Raw genomic sequence first — 13,002 nt, forward strand, 5'->3', positions numbered from 1 at the left:
TTGCCAGAACTGTTTTGAAGACTTTCTCTTTCATTCCTGTCATCACCACATCCTCTTTCATGCAAAACAAGATGAGACTGTCTGAGAGGCACCTTAAATCTCCCAAAAGAAAAAGTGGTCCATAATTTTAATGTATTATCATCATAACTTTATTTCTATCTTCTTATGTAGAAAATCCCATCCAATTTGGAGAACATTACTTTTATTTCTGAAACTGCAGCAAAACTATCTGTATCTCCAGAAGTGCAACTCTCACGTTTTAAAAAATCTTTTTAATTCTTATGCAAATCTTAAGAAATTTAAATTAGTTACTCAGAACGAAATGCTATAACCAACAACTCCCCACACCATTGGGAACATTTTAGAATCTGTTGCTTTTTTCAAAAATAAAAACCCAACTACTTACAGAACAAGTAAAACTGTATGCTAATGAGCCGTTTCTTTTTTACATGCTGAAGGAGGAGTTTTGCCAGAGAGGCTGTAAGCCTTCCTCCTTGATTCCTGCATACCTTCTCCAGAAGGTTCCTAGCCTTGGTGTGGTAAGACATTAATGTGTAATTCATCTATTTTGCTTTAAAAGGAGGTTAAACATATTACTCCCCTTTTCTGATTTATAATGTCATTCCCCTGGCCCCGGGATAAAATAAAGTACAAGAAGAGAGAGCTTCACAGTAATCTGCCTACTAAAACAAGACCTCTCTCTCCAGAGTCACTGCATTTAAAAGGCTGCCAATCCTCATTTTATTTCACTTTTCTTTCTTCTCAGTCTGGAGTTAAAAATCAGCTCACTTGATGTTATCAGATCATCAAATGAAAGGGTCTAGAAATAGCTTCCTATTTGTGGAAGGAGCCAGAAGACATACAAAAATGGAAAAGAGCTCTCGAATCGTCTTTGCTAAAGCATTCCGTGTGTAACGAATGCAAGCAAAATCCTGGAAGGCTTGCTTAGCTATGAATCCAAGGTACTTCCTAATGGGGCTGATTTAAAAGCTAAAGAACAATGTAATCAGAAAACAGCCAAAAACCGTGACAGACCAAAAGCAAAGTTCAAATACACATTCCCTGGGCTGCGGAGCATACGCAGAGTCACTGCACCGTTGCCTCAGGTGCTGCTCTACCGCGCTCCCGGGCTCGTCTGTTTCAGGTCACACACGCTCGTCCCTGTCAATTGTCCCGTTTGCCCACTCCACACGTTTACACAGGACTCCAAGTGCCACCTGCCCCCCGAACGTCCCAGCTCCTGACACCCCCGCGTCCGTCCACGCACTTACGTGTCCGCACACACACACACGTGTCCACACACACCCTCGCCCCGGCTCCGCCCCGCAGGCGGACTCGGGCGAAGCGAGCCGGGTACGGCCTCCGCCGGGTGGGTGGTGCCGGGCGCCGCGGCCCCGCCGGCGCTGTCAGCTCGGACTCCGAGCTCCGCGTCCTCAATGCAAACTCCTCGCGGCCGCCGGGGCTCCCCCAAAATGCGGAGGCCTCGCCGGCTCCCTTTACGCCGGGAAACGTCCGTGTCCTCACCGCGAGGGTGTCACCGGAGCCCCGGCATTCAAATGGGGACAGGCGAGGAGGAAGGGGAGGATCCTCTTTTTGACTTTCTGCGTCGCAATTCCTCCTGGTCTGCACGCAGCCGAGTTGGGGTGGGGGGCGCTCCCATTTCGAAGGCTGCTTCCGGCCTTTCTGGGCGCGGGGGCTCTCTCGGTCCCAGGGCAAGCCCCGAGAACGCCAGGGAGGCGCGCGCGAAGCCGAAGGGCACCTAGCGCGCCCGGCCCGGCGCAGCCCCGCCGCCCGCCTCCCGCGCCCCGCAGGCGCTGCAGCCACCGCGCCCCGACCTCCCCGCGCGCGCGGCTCCCGGTCGTCGCGGGGAGCGCCCTGCAGCCGCAGCAGCCCCGGCAGCCCCAGCAGCCCCTCCGGGAGCCGCGCGCTGACAGCCCTGCCGGGCGGAACGCGGCGGTCGCGCGGATGCAGCGCCGCGCTGACTTCTTCCCGGGAACCCCGGCCCCCGACCCGCGTACCTCGGCGGCCGCCGAACCGCCGCTCGGGATTCCGACTGTGACAGCCCCTCCGGCCCGGCTCGGGGTTTCTCCGTTTTCGGCGTCACAATAATAAGGAAGTTTCCCCGCAAGCCTGAGGGCGGCGGAATGCGCCGCGCGAGTGACTTCCCACCCGGCCAATGGGGGCCCTTCTGGGGCGGATTGGCACCAATGGCGGCCGCGGCGGCGCCGGAGGCGGGGCGGCGAGATCCGCGGGCGGGAGGCGGGGAGAGGCCCAGGCCGGGGAGGGAGGCGGGGGCAGCCCGAGGTGACAGAACCCGCGGGCCCCGCGAGGGGACAGCGGCGCGGGCGTGTGTCGGCCAGGAGCCGGCTGGCAGACCCAGAGCGCGCGCGCCGGAATGGGATTGCTTTTCACCGACGGGGAAGCGAGCGGGACTGATCAGCGGTCGGTTTTTCAGGTTCTGGGTTCTGGGTCTTAATATTTATGCAGAGGTGACCGAAAGCCTTGAGCATGGGAGGAAAATCTAGAGGGTGACAACCGAGGGTGAGTTATGAAGCGTTTTATCCCGCAGTGGAGCAGTCTTCTGTTTCATACCTCTCGGGAGGACTGGAGGAGGCGCGGAGCCTTTGAAACGCGGGGCTGCGCGGTGGGAGAGACGCGGGAAGGGAGTCGGGTGCAGAGGCCCGCACCGCCTGGGCCCTCCAGGAGAGTTGGGGGTCGAACAGGAGAGCGGTGCTGCAGGAGCAAGCGGGGCTTGGGAGGCTGCAGAGTGGGGGCTGGCGGGGCATGAAGAGAAGTCACTGAGTAGATCTTAAATCTTATCATCTGAAAGACACCATGTGGCTTCTTTAGTGGATAAAGAAATCTGTCCTCCCCTACTTTCCCTGGCACTCAATCTCAGAGCTTTCTTCTCCTCCCCAAGGTCACAGTGCTGTCAGAGTTCCCGTGGTCCTTGTCCTTTTGAAGTAAACGTTCTCACAGACACGGCTTCATGTATCTGTTGCCCCCCCCCCCCACTCCCTCCCTTGAATTTGAAGCACAGAAGCAGAACACACTGGGGAAGTACCACTCTAACCCAAAAGAATGGCTTTCCTAGTGGATGAATTTCTGTAACCTGTCATTTGAACTGGGAAGGAGGCCAGATTCTTCCCAAGGACGTTCAAATCAGGTCAAGTCTGCAATTACCTGTTCTGGAAATCTAATAGATTCACCAAGCCAAAAAAAAAAAAAAAAAGTTTTGAGGAGTGGGGATGGGTCAATCTTGGCTGACCTAGGAACTCTCAATGAAATAAAGCAGGTTGTCAAATGCTCCTGGGACAAGAAAGATAAGAAAAGCAAAATCTCAAATTATCAGGTAGCTAAGGTCATCTGAGAAAATTTCAGCCTTTGAAGTTTGAATCACACTGGACACCTTTAGAAACAGTGGGGACAATATTAGCAAGATTCCCTTATACAGTTTCACAGAAATCTAGATATCCCACAAAGACATAATCCCATTTAAGAGATGGTACCACAAAAAGGAACTGGGGAAATAGCCAGAGAGGAGTCATGGTAGGAAGGGAGGTTTCCCATGGTTGAGAAGGAGAGAGCAAGATTCTGTGTGATTCATGTGCCAAATATAAGGTTTGTAATCAGCTTTTAGGTCAATATATTTGTTCCATGGCTTAAGTGTTTTCATAAGAAATTTCATCTTGAGGAAGAAGTTGGTTATCAAAGACTCAAGCCTGGAGGTAGGATTTAAGTATGTACAAACCGGAGTACTATAAGCTTCCTTACCAAATAAACATCCAGAACCCTAGGAAATTACTTACATGTAGAATGATCAGTGAAGATACTTGGAGTACTTCATTTTATTTTCTTAATTGAACCAACATAAAATGCCTATTTCCATAATAAGCATATCGTGCTCCGTTTACCAAAACGGCTTTGAATGGCCACAGCACCAACAATAGTCTTTCTTTTTTTTTTTTTAGGATTTTTAAAAATTATTTTTATTAACATATAATGTATTATTTGCCCCAGGGGTACAGGTCTGTGAATCATCAGGCTTACACATTTCACAGCACTCACCATAGCACATACCCTCCCCAATGTCCATAACCCAGCCACCCTCTCCCTACATCCCACCCCCCAGCAGCCCTCAGTTTGTGAGATTAAGAGTCTCTTATGATTTGTCTCCCTCCAGATCCCATCTTGTTCATTTTTCCTTCCCTACCCACCAAACTCCCACCCTACCTCTCAAATTCCTCGTATCAGAGGGATCATGTTGTCTTTCTCTGATTAACTTACTTCGCTAAGCATAATACCCTCTAGTTCCATCCATGTCGTTGCAAATGACAAGATTTCATTTTTTGATGGCTGCATAGTATTCCATTGTGTATCTATACCACATCTTCTTTATCCATTCATCTGTTGATGGACATCTAGGTTTTTTCCATAGTTTGGCTATTGTGGACATTGCTGCTATAAATATTCGAGTGCATGTGCCCCTTCAAATCACTACGTTTGTATCTTTAGGGTAAATACCTGGTAGTGTGATTGTTGGGTCATAGGGAGGCTCTATTTAAACTTTTTGAGGAACCTCCATGCTGTTTTCCAGAGTGGCTGCACCAGCTCACATTCCCACCAACAGTGTAGGAGGGTTCCTCTTTCTCTGCATCCTCGCCAGCATCTGTTGTTTCCTGACTTGTTCATTTTAGCCATCCTGACTGAGCACCAACAATAGTCTTAATAACATATTTAAACTGGTTTGAGAGACCATACTTTACTTTTTCTTTGCATTTCTATAGCTCCATCTTCCATCCATTTCTTTCTGACTTCCCGTATGTTCCCCCAACAAATATACTGTATATTGAGCATCTACTGTAATACCAGCTCCTGCGGATATCTTGGTGAGGAAAATGGCACAGTTTCTGTTGCCTTCAAGGGGGAGGCAAACATTAACCACCTCAATGCACCAAGGAGTACATAGTTGCTAACTAAGATAAATGTTATGGAAAGAAAACATTCATGTTAAATATAAAAGATTTAACCTAAAAAACAACTGTAAACAAAATTGACTTCCAGTTAATGCTATGTACACTGACATATTTAGGAGGAAGTATATTGATATCTGCAAGTTATTTTGAAAAGATGGATTGAAGACTGGATAGAGAGATGGATAGCTAAATATATATGTAATAAATCCAGTAGCCCAAGATGTTAATTATAGACTCTCCATGGTAGGTAGATGGGTGGGGTTTTTGGAATGCCTGGGTGGCTCAGTTGGTTAAATATCTGCCTTCAACTCAGGTCATGTTTGGGATGGAGCCCCACATGGGGCTCCCTGCTCAGTGGGGAGCACTATCTATCTCTGTCAAATAAATAAATAAAATCTTCTTAAAAATTTTTTTACAATAACAAGTGTTGGAAAACAAAAAATAAATAATAAGAGATGTGATAAATTGTAACTGTAACCTTTGACAGGCAGAAGGGATCATGTAGTCCAGCTCTAGCCCTGGACAGATGAGGAATCCCCAGTGACAAGGGGATGATACCCAGTGCTGCTACACCTCCACCTGAACAGATACCCATTTGCACCATTTTTTACAGCTCACTTTTTGAAATGCTTGTGCCTATTTCAAATTGAAAGAAATTCTCAGTACAGTAGGAATACTGTTTAATGATGATTGTTTTCTGTGTTTAACTTACTTACCTGGCAGACAAACATGAACTTGGTAAACTTAGAGACAGATCAGACTTGTGGGGAAAAAAGGTTGGCCACAACATTCTGTCTTTCAGGTATACTTTTGAAAAGATAAGTGTCTTCACCTCTGGGAAAGGAAACCAATGATTATTTGACAGATAGTATGTGCATACTCTGTAAAGCTACATAATGACAAAGGTGTTTCTTGGTCCCTCCACCACCCAAAATACTCATTTTGTCCATGTAGTCAATATTCAAAGGAAAAATTCATTCTTAAACATTTTTTACATGTTTTCACTGTTTTTTGTTGCTTAATACAGTTTACCCAAGAAGCCCATATATGCCCAGGCTACATTATCTAAGCTTATTGAAAACTGTCCTATAACATACAGCATTGATTTATTACTGTGAAAAATAACTTGGAAGAAAAATATCATGGTAAATCAATATTGCCATCAATCAAATAATTATTAAATATTTAGTCAATGTCTTCTATATATATTGCTGGATAAGAAGCATTATTCCTCACCGCAAAGAGCTTATAGGATTTATGACTATTTCTTTGTGTTTCTTGAAACTATTCATAGTTTAATTTTGCATTTTTAAAAAATCAGTCCATTTGGATGAAGCACAAACACCTTACCTTAAATATTAGAAACTCAGTAATATCATATAGGTTAATATCAATTAATGTTACAAAAAAACATTGGATGATTGAGCATTTCCTAAGAAAGCCTTTAGGGTGAGCTTTAGTTTGTCCCTGAAGACCCATGCAATAAAGTCTTTAGGAAGTGACATCTTTCATGAAAATTTCTCTTCTTACAAGGTCCCAAAACTTGTACCCTTGGAAGTGGCATCCAACCTAGCACTAGGACTGCACTGACAAAATAAGACCTTGGGGGATTACAGCAAAGAGCATGTCTATTGCTGTGTAGCTGCAGAGTGTGCAGATTTTAACTGCCAAAAATCAGGCAATTGTTTTACACTTCTAGATGCAAAAAAAAAAAGAAAAAAAATTTCTCCAGAAGTTCACTTGTGTCAAATCAAAATAAAATCATCAAAATGAAAACCCCTTTTCTTTGAAGTTAAAGATGAAATCTGGGTCAAATGAAATTTAAGGAATTTTATTATATCCTAGAAAAGCTAAAGTGACCCTATAGAATTATAAAGGGGCATGCATAAAACAGTATTAGACAGCTTTATAACTTGGCCATAAATTCAAGGAACACAGGTGAATATGCATAATAAATGGTTTCTTGCTCTACCGTTATGATACATCATATGTTCCATGACATTACCTGATACACTGTGTTATCCCTTGGGGCAATGCATAGTTCGGGTTGCATTGAGTGTGATGCAGTAAATTCATTTTCCTCAGTCCTAGCAGAAGCATATTTAATGTGTTGTTTCAGTTGACTTCTCTCATTTTTACTAAATAAACTTTGGGGCACCTGGGTGGCTCAGTTGGCTAAGTGTTTACCTTTGGCTTGGGTGGTGATCCCAGAGTCCTGGGATTGAGCCCCAAGCTGGGCTCCCTATTCAGCAGGGAGTCTGCTTCTCCCTCTGCCTCTGCCCCCGCCCTTTAGTGCTAGCTGTCTCTGTTTCTGTCTCTCTCAAGTAAATAAAATCTTTAAAAATAAATAAATGGGGGCGCCTGGGTGGCTCAGTGGTTAAAGCCTCTGCCTTCATCTCACGTCATGATCCCGGGGTTCTGGGATCGAGCCCCACATCAAGCTCTTTGCTCAGCAGGGAGCCTGCTTCCCCGCTCTCTCTCTGCCTGCCTCTCTGCCTACTTGTGATCTCTGTCGGTCAAATAAATAAATAATAAATAAATAAATAAATAAATAAATAAATAATTTTTAAAAAAATAAATAAATGAACCTATATCTTTACCATACTCCAGAAGAAACAAGTAATCAGAGGGGGTTCTATCTGTAAAGTTGTTATATAATATAATATAATATAACAATAAGAATCTGTAAAAAAATAAAATAGTATCGTGTTTCCAAACTTTATGGCTACCCTTTATATAAAGGGGAACTGATAATTGGTATTTAACTTTCCATTGGTCTCCAGCATTTGTCTTCATCCCACATGTAGGTAAAAGCCCAGTGAAGTCAACCATTATATTTGTTTTTAAATTGTTGACTAACAAATTGTTCTTACCTTACAGATATTTAAGATACTACAGAATCATCTTATAGATACTATGGCTATTTCTGTTTCCCTCTTTCCATTGGCTTTTGAAAGCCTGGAACAAAATGTATGTCCCATCTGTACAGAAGCTTATTGCATACATTTTGAGAAGTAACCTCAATTCAAGATTCATTATAACTTTTCTATGACATTTTCCCATTGTACTCATTTTCTTACCTACTTAAAGAAAGACAAACTTGCTTTTCTCTTCACAAAGGTAATATTCACTACAGAAGATATGTAAAGTATATATAAGAAAAGAATAAAATAAAAATGATCAGTCCATCTACCACCTTTTTTTAGTTCTTATTATTTTGTCCTTTTCCCACACATATATACATTTCTAAAAGTGGCTCATTTTCTACATTTCACACAATGCTTTCTGAATTTAACAATATATTTAACATCTTCAAGAGATTTAAATAGTATTCTACAACATCATTTTAAATTGTATGTAAATTACATATACCTACAAAATGAATATACTGTAATTTAGCCAATTTCTTATTGTGTATTCATTTTCCATTCTTTGCCATTATAAGCAGTAGTGCAAACATAGCTACACATAGTGAATATAACTAAATATTTGCCCTCACCTTTGATTATTTCCTTAAGAAAAATTCCTAAGAGAATAATTGCTAGGTCAGGCAGAATGCAGAGTCCTAAGGCTTTATAGAATATTGCCAATATTCCCTAACAAAAGATGGTACCAGCTAAATACACATACAGTGTCTAAGTAGCCCTTGTCCGACCCCCTTACCAATAATGGGGTTGTTTTGGTTTGGTTTTCATTTTATTGTTTTTATTAATAAGTCACCTTATGTCTTGACTAGAATATGTGGATTAACAAGATTTAATCTTGTTAATTAACAAGAATTCTACTTGACTAGAATTTTAAATAATTAAAATTAAAACAAAAAAATTCTAATAAAATAAAAAGCCACATAGCCCACATCTGAAAATCAGCTTAGGTAAGATGTTTCTAAACATGAACATCAAAAATATAAAAATCTATGAGTAGGGTTGTTGGTCCTTTCTAAAATTGTTTAATGTCATGTGACTCCTCAATCTTCCCACACACCTTCCAGAAATAAAAGGTTCCAGGAAGGAAGTTCTGTACAAACTTAGACTGTTGTTAATCATATTCTTATTCACACACACGCACATACCAATAACAATCAGTTGATGGTTCTCCAAGTTCCACAGAAAAATAAAAAGCCTACAAAGTGGGGCACGTGGGTGGCTCAGTCAGTTAAGCAGCGGACTCTTGATTTCGGCTCAGATCATGATCTCAGGGTCGTGAGATCGAGATTGAGTTCTCTGTCAGTCTCATGCTGAGCATGGAGCCTGCTTAAGATTCTCTCTCTCCGTCTCCATCTGCCCCTCCCTACCCAACAAATAAGTAAATCTTAAAAAAAAAGGGGGGGGGGGTGGACAAAGTATCAGAATTTATTTCATCCATCAATAGAATGGTAGCCAAAGAAGGCACTTTATTGTGCATTTCTCAAAAAGAAAACGTAGTGTCATGACTTGTAATAATCCACTGTGGTTCAGTCACCTTTGTCATCAGTCACCTTATGTGTACCAGTGTGTCCCAGGCTTTATAGAAGAAAATGACCGGGACACCTGGGTGGCTCAGTTGGTTAAGCAGCTGCCTTCGGCTCAGGTCATGATCCTGAGGTCCTGGGATCAAGTCCCGCATCGGGCTACTTGCTCAGAAGGGAGCCTGCTTCCTCCTCTCTCTCTGCCTGCTTCTCTGCCTGCTTGTGTGTACTCTCTCTCTCTGACAAATAAATTAAAAATCTTAAAAAAAAAAAAAAAAAAAAAGAAGAAGAAGAAAATGACCTTATTGACCAACCATCAGATAAGCATGTACTTCGAGTTCTTTCATAGCCTTCAGAAGTAGATTTGTACTATTCCATCCAAGTTCTTGCCTGGTTCCCTTTTTGAGTAACTGGATAAAATTTCAACGTAGATATATGGCTATCAGCCTAGAACCAGAGAGAACCACCTGACCAGTACCTGGAAAGAAACATGCATGCTGGATGTTATGCATTATGTTCTGATGGATTGTACTGATGAACCCTGTACTTAGGGTAAGTAGCTTGGAAGGTGTAGTGAATTAAATAGTTTCTCCCAAAATCCATGTCTACCTGGAACTTCAGAATGTGAATTATTTGGAAGAGGATCTTCACAGATGTAATTAGTTTCATTAAAATGAGAACACAGATCATAAAATGGGAATTAGGAAGATTCTAAATCCAATAACCAATGTCCTTTTTTTTTTTTAAAGATTTTATTTATTTAACTGACAGAGATCACAAGTAGGCGGAGAGGCAGGTGGCGGCGGGGGGTGGAGTGGGGTGGAAAGCAGGCTGCCCACTGACCAGAGAGCCCGATGTGGGGCTCGATCCCAGGACCCTGAGATCACGACCTGAGCCAAAGGCAGAGGCTTAACCCACTGAGCCACCCAGGCACTGAACTAATGTCCTTTTAAGAAAGCCATGTGGGGGCACCCGGGTGGCTCAGATGGTTGAGCATCTGCCTTTGGCTCAGGTCATGATCTCCAGGTCCTGGAATCAAGCCCCATGTTGGGCTCCTGGCTCAGCAGGGAGTCTGCTTTTCCCTCTCCCTCTGCCTCTCCCTCTACTTGTGCTCTCTCAGTCTCTGTCTCTGTATCTCTCTCAAATGAATAATTTTTTTTTAAACCCTTAAAAAAAAAAAGCCATGTGAATACACAGAGACAAATAAGAAAAACATCATGTGAAAATAGAGATTGGAGTGATGGGTATCTCCCAGCCAAGAAATGCCAAGTAACCACCAGAAGCAAGAAGAGAGGCATAGAGAGTAGATTCTCCCTCAGAACCTCCTGAGGGCATCAAACTGCCAACACCTTGATTTTGGACTTCAGCCTCCAGAATTGTGAGAGAATACATTTCTGTTGTTTTAAGCCACCCAGTTTATGGTACAGAGGTAGGTACATTGCTGCAAAAAGTATAATAGGCTTTTAATGCAGTAGCTGTGGCATCTGTGACCAGGGTGATTGCCAGGATTGACTTAGAGATCTGGCATCTTAGCGGAGAGTTCCCTTTCCCTGAGAGCTCTGTATGTGTCCTTCCCAAAGTATCAATGCAATCAAAAAGAATGACATTTGCAAACTGACAAAGTCTATTCTCAATCAAGATATACAGGGAGTTATACTCCCTGGCTAGATCTTTCCAATAAACATTGACATCCTTTTGCAAGCAAATGTAGGTTAGCCAAGTCCATTTTACAAAGTATACTTTCTCCACCCTTGTAGTACTTTTTAATGATTTTTCATAGTATTTTTAAAGGAAATCTTGACAATCATTTTTATTTTTTAAAAAGACAACATTAGGGGCACCTGGGTGGCTCAGTGGGTTAAGCCTCTGCCTTCAGCTCAGGTCATGACCTCAGGGTCCTGGGATGGAGCCCTGCATCAGGCTCTCTGCTCAGCGGGGAGCCTGCTTCTCCCTCTCTCTCTGCCTGCCTCAATGCCTGTTTGTGATCTCTCTCTCTCTGTCAAATAAATAAATAAAATCTTTAAAAAAAAAACAAACAAGCCAACATTATGTTGTTTTGTTTTTTTATTTTTACAATTTTATTTATTCATTTGACACAGAGAGAGGGTACACACAAGCAGGGGGAGCAGCAGAGGGAGAGGGAGAAGCAGGCTCTCTGTTGAGCAAGGAGCACAATGCAGGCTTGATCCCATGACCTTGATGGACCAGAGCCAAAGGCAGACACTTAACCAACTGAGCTATCCAGGTGCCCCAGGTCAGCATTACATTGTAAAACAAAATACAAACTGTTTTGATCCATACAGAGGTCAAAAAAGAGTTACTTAAATAAGTTGTTTATTTAGGGGTGCCTGGGTGGCTCAGTGGGTTGAGCCTCTGCCTTTGGCTCAGGTCATGATCTCAGGGTCCTGGGACTGAGTCCCACATTGGGCTCTCTCTCAGCTCTGCTCTCTGCTCCCCCCTCTCTCTCTCTGCCTGCCTCTCTTCCTACTTGTGATCTATCTCTCTCTCTCTCTCTCTCTCTGTCAAATAAATAAATAAATAAATATCTTTAAAAATTGTTTACTGCTTATTATTTTATTTATTTATTGTTATTTATTGTTTAATAAATATTTATAGTATAATAATATAATTTATTGTTTATTTATTGTTTAGGGAAGAAATTCTGACCCCAGGTCAGCCTCTGAAGCATTCAGTGGATTTGGCTATGCTGAATCTAAGCTACGCTGAGAAGGATCTCTTAGTATACAGAATAGACATCAAATTTAACCACAGAGACATTTTACTTAGGAGATCAACTAAGCAACTCCATGATTTATATCACTGAAAAAAAAAAAACAAAAAACAGTGGCTGTTAATTAGAAGCTCCCTAAGCTTTCTATACCTCATCTATTCTTTGAAGAGATTGCCAATGATAATATATCAAGTTATTTTAATATCCACTTTGTGGAGATAATAGTGTTTGTAATATTGAGAAAAGTCCTTTGAGAAATATAGATGAAATATTTGGTAAAACACCAAAACACAATTTTTTAAAGAACACATTGTCAGCAAATAAAAGAACTGTTAAGAGAATGGGCTCTGCAGCCTCTTTGCAAACTGGGTCTGGAAACACAAAAAGTCCTGCTGTAAGGGTCTAGTATGGGAAAAGAGGATCAGGAATTCGTGGTATCAATCTACAGCAAAAAAGAAATGAATATGGAGTTTCCATGTTGCTCTTTCTGCTGCTTCTTCCCCTTTGCCCTTCCTCCTCCACCTTCTGGTACCCCACACCATTAGCTCATGATTCTAAGCTTTCATTTTCAATCTTCTACCCTTTCGAGAATCTGATGGCATTACATGTTGTCTCCACAAAAATGGTGCATTTGCTCACATAATTATGAATACCATTCTAAGAGTTTTTATGGACTCTTTCCATCTAGGCATGGACCTATGTACTCCTCATCCTCTTCGTTATGAACCTTTGCCTTAACTGCTTACCAGATCTAAGAATCAGATAAGCTCATCTGTCTTAAATGCAATAAGGCTTAATATTTGGCTATTCTCTCCTAGAAGGAATTTCAAATCTAGGATAATGTCCCC

At 42.4% G+C, this 13,002-nt stretch overlaps 1 long non-coding RNA gene across 1 annotated transcript; it reads left to right on the forward strand.

Moving 5' to 3' along the window:
• The first annotated feature begins 2,352 nt into the window (after nucleotides 1-2,352).
• On the forward strand, nucleotides 2,353-12,356 carry LOC116870210. The gene is made up of 4 exons (XR_004383190.1): nucleotides 2,353-2,528; nucleotides 9,855-9,975; nucleotides 10,605-10,852; nucleotides 12,076-12,356. It is a non-coding gene; the product is annotated as an uncharacterized LOC116870210 (long non-coding RNA).
• Nucleotides 12,357-13,002: the final 646 nt, after the last annotated feature.

The sequence above is a fragment of the Lontra canadensis genome, unplaced genomic scaffold (genome assembly GCF_010015895.1).
Source record: "Lontra canadensis isolate GAN:19392208 unplaced genomic scaffold, GSC_riverotter_1.0 scaffold1, whole genome shotgun sequence".
NCBI classification, from domain to species: domain Eukaryota; kingdom Metazoa; phylum Chordata; class Mammalia; order Carnivora; family Mustelidae; genus Lontra; species Lontra canadensis.